This window comes from Hakea prostrata, chromosome 7, assembly GCF_041222555.1.
Source record: "Hakea prostrata isolate BN-2017 chromosome 7, UWA_Hpros_2, whole genome shotgun sequence".
In the NCBI taxonomy this organism is placed as follows: domain Eukaryota; kingdom Viridiplantae; phylum Streptophyta; class Magnoliopsida; order Proteales; family Proteaceae; genus Hakea; species Hakea prostrata.
In genome coordinates, this window is record NC_142606.1 from 66,664,226 (window position 1) to 66,678,020 (window position 13,795).

Here is a 13,795-nt window from a genome sequence, read left to right on the forward strand (position 1 = left end):
TAAATTTGCAATGCACCACTTCTTTCCTTTTTGCTGAACTTGCAATATGTCGCTTGTATTCTTAAAATATGAAATTGTCCTTTTTGGTTGAACTTGCATTATGTCGCTTGTATTCTTATAATATGAAATTATTTGCCTTGCATTTTGCTCTCTCTCTCTCTCTCTCTCTCTCTCTACTATTGAGTTTCTATTCTCTCCATTAATGTCCTTAGCTTTTATGCTGTTCGTTTGATAACAGATTCAAGCTATTGGTAGGAGTAATATGAAGACTTCGATACAGCTGATATAAGTCTTACTTAGAACACATAAGTTGGCAATGGTTGGTATATAGATGGTATGGATTTGCAAAGCTGATTGGATTTGTATTGGGAGTGAGTTACAACACCAAGTTACATATAGTTCAAAAAACAATTTGTGATCATGGATGATTTTGCAGAACTGAAGAACAATATGAATATCTGGGTTTGGTTTGCACAATACTCAACAACCATTTTCCTAGATGGGTTTTCGGCTTTTTCACACCTAATTTTGTTATTAGCTTTGTCCACTTCATGGGTTTGCAAGAGAAATACGATGTCTACCTATGAACATTCAAAACCGTTGTTGAAGAATACTTATTTTTCACACTATTGGTTGGCCCTAATTTCTTGCATGGGTCTATCAATTTGCAATCTTCTTTTATGCGTGTTAAACTCTCTCTCTTGGAATACACATAGTGGGCCAGACCTGAAGACTTTTACTCAACTGGATTTTACGTTTAAGGCACTTACTTGGTTTGTGATTGCTGCTTATTTGCAGTTCAAACTTCCTCATTTAAAGGAACATAGATTTCCAGTTCTATTAAGGGTTTGGGGGGCATTCTACTGTCTCATGTCATGTTGTTATCTTCTTGTACATCTGGGATTGCATTGGAAACATTCAGCTTTATCATCCCTGATATGGGTCTCCGATGCTATGTCCATTCTGTCTAGTTTTTTCTTTTGCTATGCTGGGTTATCTGGCAAGGGGCATGAAGATGAAGGTCTCCAAGAACCTCTTCTAAGTAATAGTTCATGTCATTCAAATGGTGATGACAAACAAGGAATACGTATTGATGAAGAGAGAATAACTCCTTATGCGAATGCCAATCTTTTTCATTTGGTTACTTTTTCTTGGATGGGTCAGTTGCTTGCCCTTGGAAATGAAAAAACATTAGATCTTGAAGATGTTCCTCAGCTTGCTGATTGTGATAGTGCCAACAAGGTCTTTGCATTTTTTACAAAGAAACTTGGATCAGAGGGTAAAGATGGTCAGATAACCACATTCAAGTTGATGAAGGCATTGGTTTTATCAACACGCAAGGAAATTTTGTGCACAACTATATTATCTGTTGTATGCATATTGGCTTCTTATGTTGGTCCATATCTTATTGATACCTTTATTCAGTATCTCAATAGCCCACAACAACAAACATATCAAGGCTACTCACTAGTCTTTATTTTTTTCCTTTCCAAACTCATAAGATGTGTCTCTGAGCGGCTCCTATTCTTTCAATTGCGAAAGATGGGAATCACGGTTCGTGCTGCTTTGTTCTCTACAGTCTACAAAAAAAGTCTTAGACTATCAAGCCAATCAAACCAGGGTCACTCTAGTGGAGAGAACATTAATTTAATGAATGTTGATGTTGAGAGAATAGGTTTATACAGTTGGTACTTGCACAATATATGGAAGGTGCCTGTTCAGGTTGTTCTAGCATTGTTGATATTATACAAGAACCTTGGGATAGCTTCACTTGTAGCTTTTGTTGCCACTGTGATTTTAATGTTAGCAAACATTCCATTGGGAAAACTGCAAGAGAGATTTCAAGGGGAACTCATGGATTCTAAAGATCGACGGATGAAGGTGACATCTCGAGGCTTTAAGGAATATGAGGATTCTCAAGCTCCAATGCTTTGGGAGATGAAGTTTCTGGACAAGATAATTGAGATTAGAAACTTTGAAACAAAATGGATAAAAAAGTTACTTTACTTATCAGCTATTATTTCCTTCGTTTTCTTGTCGGCTCCCATGTTTGTTTCCATCGTTACTTTTGGATTCTGCATAATTATGGGAGTTCCATTGGAATCAGGCAAGATCCTCTCTGCACTTGCAACATTTGAAATATTACAAATGCCTATTTATAATCTCCCGGAGACAATCTCTATGGTAGTTCGAGCTAAAGTTTCTCTTGGATAGAATAGTCTCATTCCTTTCACTCGTTGATCTTCATCCAAATAAAATGCAAAAGCATCCAAGTGATAATGTAGAGGTTACGGTTGAGATAGTCGAGGGAATTTCTCTTGGGACCATCATTCCACTGACCTCACATTAAAAGAGATAAATTTTCGAGTATCTTGTGGTATGAGAGTGGCTATTTGCGGTTCGGTTGGATCGGGAAAATCAAGCCTACTTTCGTGCATATTAGGGGAAATGCCAAAGGTATCTGGGACCATTATGGTAAATGGAACGAAGGCATATGTTGCACAATCACCTTGGATCCAAAGTGGTAAGATAGTAGATAATATAATATTTGGTAAAGAGATGAACGAGGAAAGATATGAGATGATCCTTGAAGCATGTTCACTGAAGCGGGACCTAGAATTGTCCTTTTGGAGACCAAACTATCATTGGGGAGAGGGGGATTAACTTAAGTGGTGGGCAAAAGCAAAGGATCCAGATTGCGCGTGCTTTATACCATGATGCTGATATTTATTTGCTTGATGATCCTTTCAGTGCTGTTGATGCGCACACAGGAACTCATCTATTTGAGGTAGTTGTTCTTTGACTTCGTAAGCTTTTCTTTATGAGATTGATTTATAGGTTATACATTCTTATACGATAATTTGCTTAGTGGATAGTGAACTTAGTATTGCTTGATAGAAAAATAAAGAAACTGGTCCAGATCAAATAATGGCCCCCAAACTCTGCTTATGCAGAAGCCTTCGGCATTGAGTTCGTTGGCTTTGCCCTAAAAGGAAGGAAATCATGATTCATGACCTTCTAGATAAACATACATACAACACTTGATACTAACACATATTCTTCCTTAGAGGAGATTTGATGTTACGTACCACTTTGAATGGTATACATTTTAATAATAGTTAAAAAACTACTTGGTACTTTTAAGTAACTAAATTTTTTTTTCAAATACCTAACTATGAACTTCAAATTTTTTGTGACAGAAATGTTTGCTTGGAATGTTGGGTTCAAAAACATTAATTTATGTTACTCATCAACTAGAGTTTTTACCATCCGCTGATCTCATTCTGGTGAGAATATGTCATCCTTTTTGTTGAATAGTCCCACAATCTAATTTGATGGCTTATACTTGTTTTTGTTGTTGCCCCCCCCCTCCCCCCTCAATTTTAGGTTATGAGAGATGGAAAGATTACTGAAGTAGGAAAATATGAAGAAATTCTTAATTCGGGCACTGATTTTATTAAATTATTGGGTACACATAGAAAAGCTTTGGAAGACCTTAGTTCTGTTGAAAGTGATGGTGGTTTGGATAATTTGATTACTTCCGAAAAAAAATAATAGTGCGTTGTTTGACAAAAAGCCCATTCAAGATGATGACGAAAAAGAACCCAAGAACTACAAAACAGAAAAATCTATTAGACCATCAGGGCAACTTGTCCAAGAAGAAAAGAGGGAAAAGGGTAAAGTTGGCTTTTCATTATATTGGAATTATGTTACTACTTCATATAGGGGAGCGTTTGTACCTCTAATATTGCTGGCACAAATTCTTTTTCAACTTCTTCACATACTCAGTAGTTATTGGATGGTGTTGGCTACTCCCATTTCGAAGGATGTGGGACCTCATGTTGAAAGATCTACTATCATTTTTGTTTATGTTGCCTTATTCTTTGGAAGTTGTCTTTGTGTACTTACAAGGTCTATGCTCATGATAATTGCTGGGTACAAGACTGCCACTTTTTTCTTCAATAAAATGCATTTGTGTATTTTTCGTGCTCCACTGTCATTCTTTGATTCCACTCCGAGCGGAAGGATTCTAAATCGGGTTAGTAGATATGCTTATTTATTCTTGTTATCTGAATGAACTAGATTGATAATGAAAAAAAGTAATCTTATTTTGAATAAACTCAATTTTTGTATACAGGCCTCCATTGATCAAGGTTCTGTTGATACCTCTATACCACATCAATTTGAGGCACTCCTTATCTCAATCATAGAGTTTTTGGGAACTGCTATAGTAATGTCACAAATTGCATGGCAAATGTTATTAGTTTTTATTCCAGTAACTATGGCATGCATATATTACCAGGTAATTCGATAGTCACTTTCACCTCCAATATCGAAATCTAGATGCAAGGGCAAACTTGTCTCCCTATGGATAACATGACATACAATAATTTGGTTCAAGCTTTAAGTAGTGAATTCTAAATTTCTTAATTCCCTACTGATTTGGTAATGATTGCATATATATATTTGGTTGTGAAAATGATGATTTAAACCACAATGCTCTAAATTAAATAATAAACAACTAACTCATTTCCTAAACATTAGAATTTTATGCAAATAAATGCAAAGCTTGTCTTTCTCTTATAAAGGATGAAATAGGAATTGGACAGCAAATCTAGGTGGATTACCTAGGAACCAATGCATGTCAAGTTATTATTTCATCATTTGGGAAAAATTCTTGATTCCTAGCATTCCATTTTCATTTTCTTCATATCTTAATTTCTCTCATAAGGGAAGCATGTTAGCTATATATCATCCTAAGCATGCAAAACATTGTAAAAAGCCTATGCTAGCATTTGGGAATATAAATTAGGGATTGAGCTAATATGTATCTATATAATCATCCTAAGCTTACATGTATAAAATTTTTACCCATTTGAAGGACATATAGTAAAGAAAATAAAGTAAAATGATAAATTTTCCTATATTTTTGTTCAATATCAATTATCTAGAGATAATTTACTCATATGTACCTAATTTCTCCTTTTGTGAACGTCGGTTTGTAGCAATATTACAGATCTGCAGCACGAGAACTTTCTCGAATGGCAGGAGTATGTCAAGCACCCATTATTCAACATTTTTCTGAATCTGGTTTAGGTTCAGCCACAATTAGGTGCTTCAACCAAGAAGAGAGATTCATGAAAACTAGTTTCCAGTTGATAGATAGGTATTCTCAAACTAAATTCCATACTTCTGGTGCAATTGAATGGTTGTGCTTCCGCATGGATATGTTGACATCAATTACATATGCTATCTCTTTGGTTTTCTTGGTCTTAGAGCCAAAGGAAGTACTTAGTCCTGGTAAAATGTTGAACTTAAGATCTTATAAGTTTATCATTTATTGAAGTTATGACTAATGCTTAAATGCAAGCATAACCTTACACTTATTTTATTTTCTCTCCTGAAGGTGTTGTGGGTTTAGCAGTCACATTTGGACTTAGCTTCAGCTTGTATGGGGTTGTATGGGATCTTTGTTTTCTTGAAAATCAAATCATAGCTATTGAAAGAATACTACAGTACTCATGCATTCCTAGTGAACCTCCTTTATTTATAGATGAAAATAGGCCAAGTTGCAAATGGCCATCCCAAGGGAAAATTGATATGATCGATTTGCAGGTAATTCCTAATTAAGATACTTCAATTTTCAGTTACTTCTGTATTTTCTCATTTTGTAGAATGCACCATATAGCTTAATATTGTTGGATTGTTCTTCTCCTTATTGTGTAATTCTACTAAGTTTTGTTATAGGTGAGGTATGCCCCACACCTTCCTCTTGTTTTACGAGGTATCACATGCACTTTTCCAGCAAGAAAGAAGATTGGCATCGTTGGGAGAACTGGGAGTGGAAAATCAACTCTCATACAGGTTCTCTTTCGCATTCTAGAACCTACAACAGGTCAAATTATGGTAGATGGCATCGATATCTCAAAGATTGGCCTCCATGATGTAAGGGCAAGATTTAGCATTATCCCTCAAGATCCAACCATGTTTGAGGGGACTCTAAGAAACAATCTTGATCCACTTGAAGAGTACAATGACGAGCAGATTTGGGAGGTGGGATTTTCCGTTTGATCCACCATTAGGACATACATGTATCTTTACGAACTGGAAATTTTTTCGTTTGACATATTGATGTCATTTTGTTGGATGCAATATATCTTCCAAGGGAAGTTTGGGCAAAACAAATTTCAAACCTGGGACTTAGGAATCATATTGCTTATATTACTGATTTTTGTATTTCCATTTGGCATCCTCCTTTCCTATCTAATCTTCAATGAACAACTTTATCTTCAATGAACAACTTTATTTCATCTTGAAAATACAAGCATGGTGCCAGTTGATTTGAAGTTTCTAATTATTGTCACAGGCCTTAGATAGATGCCAGCTTGCTAACGCTGTTAGAAACAAGGAAGGGAAACTTAATTCTACAGGTTGGTTCTTTTCATATATTCATTTCATGCTAAAATTGTCCAACATCATGTATCCATGAACAAGTGCCCCCCCCCCCCCCCCCCAAAAAGAAAAAAGAAAAAAAAGTGATGGGCAAATAAATGTTGTCTGATTGTGTGCTTAGCATGATGACTAAACCCAACCCAATATACCAAATTCTGTGGATTGCCAAGTTTTCCTACTTTGCATTGGCGTAAGGGGGTTATCTTTAAGCACCCCAAGGCATTGCACAGCTTAGTAACATTGTTATTCTCTTTAAGTATGTATGTAAACCTGTAGTGCACAGCCCAACTTCCTAGCACCTCCAACTTCATTTTGACAAGAATTAGGGACACAATGTTATTCATGATATCTAACTTATTCTACATGGTGGCCCTATAGTGACTGAAAATGGAGAGAATTGGAGCATGGGTCAAAGGCAGCTAGTTTGTCTAGGGCGGATATTACTCAAGAAAAGCAAAGTTGTAGTGCTCGATGAAGCTACTGCATCAGTGGATGCTACAACTGACAATCTAATTCAACAAACGCTTAATCAACATTTTCCAGAGTCTACTGTTATCACAATCGCACATAGGCTAACATCAGTTCTTGATTGTGATAAGATCCTTCTTCTTGATAGTGGTTAGTACATAATAACTAGTATATCACAATCCAATGGGTTAAGTTGAGAATGGCAATATTGTCTTCTAGTCTTTCTTTCTGTTTTTTTAAATCTGCCTAATCAAATCAACATGTTTTCTTGGTTGAAACAGGTCTTGTACAGGAGTATGATTCCCCAGACAGATTGCTAGAGAACAATTCTTCATCATTTGCGATGCTTGTTAGGGAATATACCAGGAGATATAATTATCATAAATGAGAGTTTTTGATGTTCAAAGAACGCATGTTGCATTAGTTTGAGATACTTTTGATATTTAAGCATTACAAAAATTTGTTGTCCTGCCAAATTTTTTAAAATTTTTAAGCATGATGGTGTCAGTTCCTTTCTGTTCCTGGTGTTCTAGCCTTCTTCGGTTTATTTTTATCCTATGGCTTCAAATTCCTGTTAAACTTGCATATTGGGTTGTAAATTGACACACTTTATTGCAATACCTTAAGAGGTATATATATAGGATGTACAAAAAATGTCTACCTAAAATGTAATGTACAAAAAAGGTATTTACAATCAATTAGCAAGGTGTAGAATCAATCAATCGGCTAGCTAATTTAAATGATCTTTTGGCTATCAATCAATTAGCTAGCAAATTGAGGGGAACAAGCAAGGTAGATTACTTTTGACTATCAATCAATTAGCTAGCAGTTTGGAGGGGGGAAATAGGGTAGATTAGTGAAATGAGTTGTCATGCTAAGACTCCCCATCAAGTTGGAGCATGAAGATTTCGAACGCTCAACTTGGATATAAGCCGATCAAAGTGTTCACATCCAAATGATTTAGTAAAAACATCAGAGATTTGTTGGGTCATGGCAATTTTGACCGGCTGAATTAGACCTTGTTGGTGTGAAATCCCTCAAAACCCTATCCCGGAAATCCATATTGTAGGTCCGAAAACCTGGAGTATGGGAAGAAGGAAACTGTGGGCCGTCCGAATTGAAATCATTGGAGTTGACTTTAAACTAATGGAAGTAGATAGAGATGATGCAAAGTTGGGAACTTTGTCAGATTATGGAATAAGAACTAACTCGAACATTGATGGACTTGGTAGATGGATTAAGAGTACAATAATGACACAAGTTGAAGGTCTAGAAAATCAGGTACGGCCCTTCAATAACTTGGAAAATGTAATGTACAAAGAAGAATGGAGTTATTGTTCACGTCCAAATGATTTAGTAAAAACATCAGAGATTTGTTGGGTCATGGCAATTTTGACCAGCTGAATTAGACCTTGTTGGTGTGAAATCCCTCAAAACCCTATCCCGGAAATCCATATTGTAGGTCCGAAAACCTGGAGTATGGGAAGAAGGAAACTGTGGGCCATCCGAATTGAAATCATTGGAGTTGACTTTGAACTAGTGGAAGTAGATGGAGATGATGCAAAGTTGGGAACTTTGTCAAATTATGGAATAAGAACTAACTCGAACATTGACGGACTTAGTAGACGGATTAAGAGTACAATAATGACACAAGTTGAAGGTCTAGAAAATCAGGTACAACCCTTCAATAACTTGGAAAAGGACCCAAGAAGAAGCTAGGGTCTTTGGAGCACCAAAAACCCCTTTTTGATTAAAAATTCCAGGCTTGGCAGCCCTTGGTCGCCCCAGGCGACCAAGCCTGTTTCGGGGCAAAAATGGTATTTCTAGGAAATTAGGTTTTTAAAGCCGTATTTAATTGTTTTTTATTCTAAAACGTGCCATTATGTTCTAAAGCTGTCAGAGAACATCAAAACACTCTAGAGAACCCTCTCCAAGGTGAAGGAAGGTGTGGGAGCATCCGTCAAGCTTTCCGTTCATCATTTTGCTTTCTAAAAGGTTAGCATTCGTTCTCTTCTTTCTAGTTCTTCTCTTTCGATTGCTTCTACCTCTTTGTAGACCTTCTTCAAGGTCTATACTTTCTATAACTACCTTTATTCTTCTATTCTAGAGTGAATCTCCATTCACTCTAGCTCTTCTGTGAACTTCACGGTAAGATTTCGCTAAAGACCTAGAATAAGATGTACTGGATTTTTATTCTTTTGATTAGTCTGATCTCCAAACTATGTTAAACCATGTTCTATGATGATTTCAGACCTTTATCTACTACTCTCTTTACTCTAGAGTGAATGGAGATTCACTCTAGTCTATCCATAAATCTTGGGGTTTTATTTTGGAAGAAACCTAAGATAGGATTCGTTAGATTTTCATTCCTTTTGCAATGATTGATTCTTAAACCATGATAGATAATGTCCTACCATTATTTAATAATTTTCTAGTTTTTTGGAACCCAAACGATGAGTTTTGCTATCGATCTAGGCATATTCTATCCGTACACAACAACCTTGGTTGCCTACCTTGGCCGCCTTGGGAGACCAAGCCTGGTGCTGATAGCATGATGTCTGGTTTTTGTCCCGTTTTCAACTCTTAACCATTAGGGTTTGTTTCTAAATCAGCATGTTATTAGGAATCTTTTACAAGTTTTAACTTATATTTTGATATACTCTTCAAAGGTTTCGAATCAAACACAAGGTGAGGACGTTAACTTACATATAACCCTAGTTACATTCTCGTTTGTAATAGGACTGGAATGCATATGCTATATTGATGTTTTTAGGACTTAAACATGATTACTATAACTCTATAATTTCATAATATAATTAGTAATGATATTATGCATATTTGTTAGATATCTGACTGTTTAAATTGGGAATGAACTATGATATGATGATGTGTTTGGAATCATATTGTAATGCGAATGTTAGATTGTGATTGTGAATTGGGGAATGCCATTTGGGCATTTCTGTCTTGGGACATTAGTAGAGGTGATATGGGACACAATCCTATGATGTCCCTTGATGCTTTTCAAGAGCACTCGGATGTGATGACAAGGAAGTCTAGAAGTGTTTGGTTGGAAACCCCATCATATCACACCCTACGGCATGGGTATTGATGCCGAGTGACCCGTGGTAGCAATGGGAATTGTGGGCGCTCAAGACTGGTAGCCAACTCATGAGAGTACACAATCACATTGTGGGGACCATTCATTGGTAGGGTCACATCATAATAAGCTTGGGCTCATGAGCGCTCAAGACCGGTAGACAACTCGTGAGAGGACATAAGAGTTTCCAGTTTTATTATTTGTGGATGACCAATAGGGTTGAGAGTCCATAGTTCAAGCTGGTTAGCGCCATAGTGTCACATCCACCCAGCCGATACTCTATCTGGCATACCCGTGAGTGTGATCCATAGTTCAAGGATCACGCATCGAGGGACCATGCCTCCCACATATGCAATAACACAATTATGAACAATGTTAATCAAGGTAAGAGCAATAAATAACAGATATCATGAATAAGATATGAACAAATAATCAGAGTGCGGAAATAAATGATATCAAGGGAATATATATATATAATCATAAGAAAGAGAAAATGAGTGAAAGTCATTCTCTCAATGGCAGCAGAAAAGTAGTAAAATCAAGTTAAGTTACAATCCCATATCTAAAGAGTAACTCAAGAAAAATTAATTACATATCCCAAATGTTTAACAAAATCCAGGGAAATGGGGCACTAAGCAAGGGTTTCTTCTATCTTAATGATTATCTCTTCATAAGTATGGACGAAGAAAGCCCAGCACGGCCGCTCCCTCACCACAGTGGGGCTAACCCTGGTACGTAGAGTAATCCTTTTCAGCACCATAACTCTGATCTTCACCGTAGCTACCACCCGGAGGGTAGTATGAGGGATCAAAGTCCGTCTCGTAGAGGGTGCCATCAGAGTCTTCAACATCTGCAAGAAAATCTAACAACATTTGCACAAAAGGAATGAGTTCAAAAGAACTCAGCAAGGCAGTTATTCCATAATTCATAACTATATAAGTACAAATCATAAGATAAGGCAATGTGATATGAAACATATGATGCAAGTATGATTCTAACTCTATGAATGCCAGTCTCTATGGTAGACATGCTTTAAGCCATAGCAACATACTTCTTTGGGTAGGCCTCAATCACCCAAGCCGGTGGGAATTGGGTCCTGCATCCCTTTTGGACAATTCCATGGTTGGGGTTTCGATCACCGCTCTCTCACATCACCATTTGGTCTAAGTATTGGCGCATGTCAAGGTAAAGCCTAGCCCAATGCAAGTCATCTACTCAGTTGTATCAAGTTAGATCCGGATACGTCCATTCCTCGCCTCAGGTGATCCTTTCCAGTATCCTTCACACTAGAGTCATAGATATTACCCACCAAACTCATTAACCCTATTGGTCATCCACAAATAGTAGACGGGAAGCTCTCACGTCCTCTCACGGATATGACTCACTGATCTTCGAGCGCTCGTGAGCCCAAGTCTAGCTATTTGCAACCCTACCAATTAATGGCCCCTTTCGAGTATCCGTAGCATGGTTTATGTCCTCCCACGGGTTGGTTACCGGTCTAGAGCGCCCATCAAACCATACACTACCACGGGTCGTTCGGTCTCAATGCCCTTCCGATTCGGGTCTGACACGACAAGGACAAACCTAGCCACACAACTAGACAATCCTATATGTATGTCATCCAACAACCCGGGAAAGTGTCAATAGGCACCTTCGGAGAACATCCCATACTATTCCCTCCGATACCCAAGGATAGAAGCGTCAGTAGGACACTCCCCAATCCCAAGTTATACCTAGGCAATCACATACTCAAGTCCATCATATCTCATACATTTGATACATCATCATGATAAAAGTTAAATCATAACATCGAAGTTATCCATCATATATACAAGTAGCAAGAATAATAAATCCTTATAACAAGAGAGTATGAAATCACATTACTCCTGTTCTAAAACATGTATGGCAGTCCTATGATATTCAAAGCAATTAAGAGACTATGTTCACTTTTTTTATAAGCATCAAAACAAAAGTACATAGCCTATGTGTTTATGGCGATAACCATCCTTACCTTAAGTTGGGTTGATGACGATTCAAGAGTTACCAAGGAATGATCCAATAGTAGTGTTAAGACCCTAAACAAACGTAAATAAGAGATTAGAGAAGAAATTGGGAAGATCGGATGTTGAACGGGTCAAAACTGGTTGAAGTTGCTGTCAGCAACAAGTTTGGTCGATTCTCTTGGTCGATGGCATCGACCAAAGATGATCGACCAAAATTGTCTTCGGGGCTGCATAATGGGTTTTGGGGATTTTTGTCCGAAATTAGTCTTCCGGGGTTCGGATTGATCCGGAACTTGGAGGGATGCTTAAGAACAGTATAAGAACACTACAAATCAAGAAATTAACACAATCCAATGGTCTAAATATAAAGCCCCAAACTAGACTACTAAGTTCAATAGACAAGAATCATGGCATGGATTGAAATCAATTGCATTTGCATTGGAAAGGCATGCATTAGCTAAGGGAACTTATAGGGATTTGATTAGGATCATATGCTAGTGATAGACATATACATAGCACACTATATACCTCAGTTTAGGCAAGAAAACATGAAGTTAAGAAGAAAATCAAGGAATGTATATGCTAGGCTTGAAATGAGAGCATAGCATCAATGGACAAGTGAGAGGATCATAGGTTAAGCAAGAGTGAGCACTTGGAGTGATAGTTGCAAGGTTGCAGCACCATCTCCAAGGTCTCAACAGCAATAAAAGGAGTAGAAAAGAGTAGAAAAGAATAGAATAGAGAGTGAGAGTGATGAATCATACCTTGTAGTTGTTGATGGAGACAAGGAACAATGATTGACAATGATTTGGGTGGAATCTTCTTCACCAATGCCTAGGAGGTGCTTTGGGAAGCTCTCCCCACGTTCTCAGGGGTGATAATGATTAGAATAGGGCTCAAAACACGAGGCTAGTCTAAATAGGATAGGGAATATTCCAAAGAATCACTAACTTTGAGTCTGGGAAACTTTGATCGATGGCATCGACCAAAGAGGATCGACCAAAACAGGTTTCAACAGAAAATCTAGAATTAGTTCAGCAACTTCGGACAGGGACTTGGAGGGCTATACAGGGTCCAATTGAGTGGGGTTTTCTGCTACAAGTCAATCAAGAAGTCTAGTTTTGGGAAATACTTTTGGATTGTGCACGGGAGTCCATTAGGTACTTCAACAGATTCACTCTTCTTCGATGCGCAGATTTTCACTAAACACCGACAATGTACTCAAGTAAGGGGTATCATCGTCAATGTCCATGGGCTTGGACTCCGACTCAAAATTATCAATCAAAAGGGTCCACAAGTCTCTTCTACCACCGCTTTGAGTCTTCGAACCTATAAAAAACAATGGATCCGGGTCAGGGTCAGGGTTAGGATAGGGTTGGATTTTACACATAGGATACGATGATTCTAGGGAAAAAGAATACCAAACCAATTATGGGAGCCATGAGGGGAAGTATCTTACCCTAGGTTGATGTGACTCAGTAGATGACTTGCATTGGGCTAGGTATAACCTTGACACATCTAGTACTCATACCAATAGTGTGGTGAGAGAGTGGTGACCTAAACCCCAACAATAGTGATATTCTGAGAGGGATGCCTTGACCCCTTACTCGGGATCTCAAGACCGGTGACCAACCTATGAGAGATCAGAGTGACGATACCTTCCCAGAGGAGGCTGGTGTTCCATCTTAATGTGTGTATGCCATTACAGACTAGCATATGTTAGAGTTAGTTGTATCTTTGCATATCATCTCATATCATATTGCATCATGCTATG

At 37.7% G+C, this 13,795-nt stretch overlaps 1 pseudogene; it reads left to right on the plus strand.

The window, feature by feature from the left end:
• The first annotated feature begins 420 nt into the window (after positions 1 to 420).
• Positions 421 to 7,309, plus strand: LOC149011761 (ABC transporter C family member 3-like; annotated as a pseudogene).
• Positions 7,310 to 13,795: the final 6,486 nt, after the last annotated feature.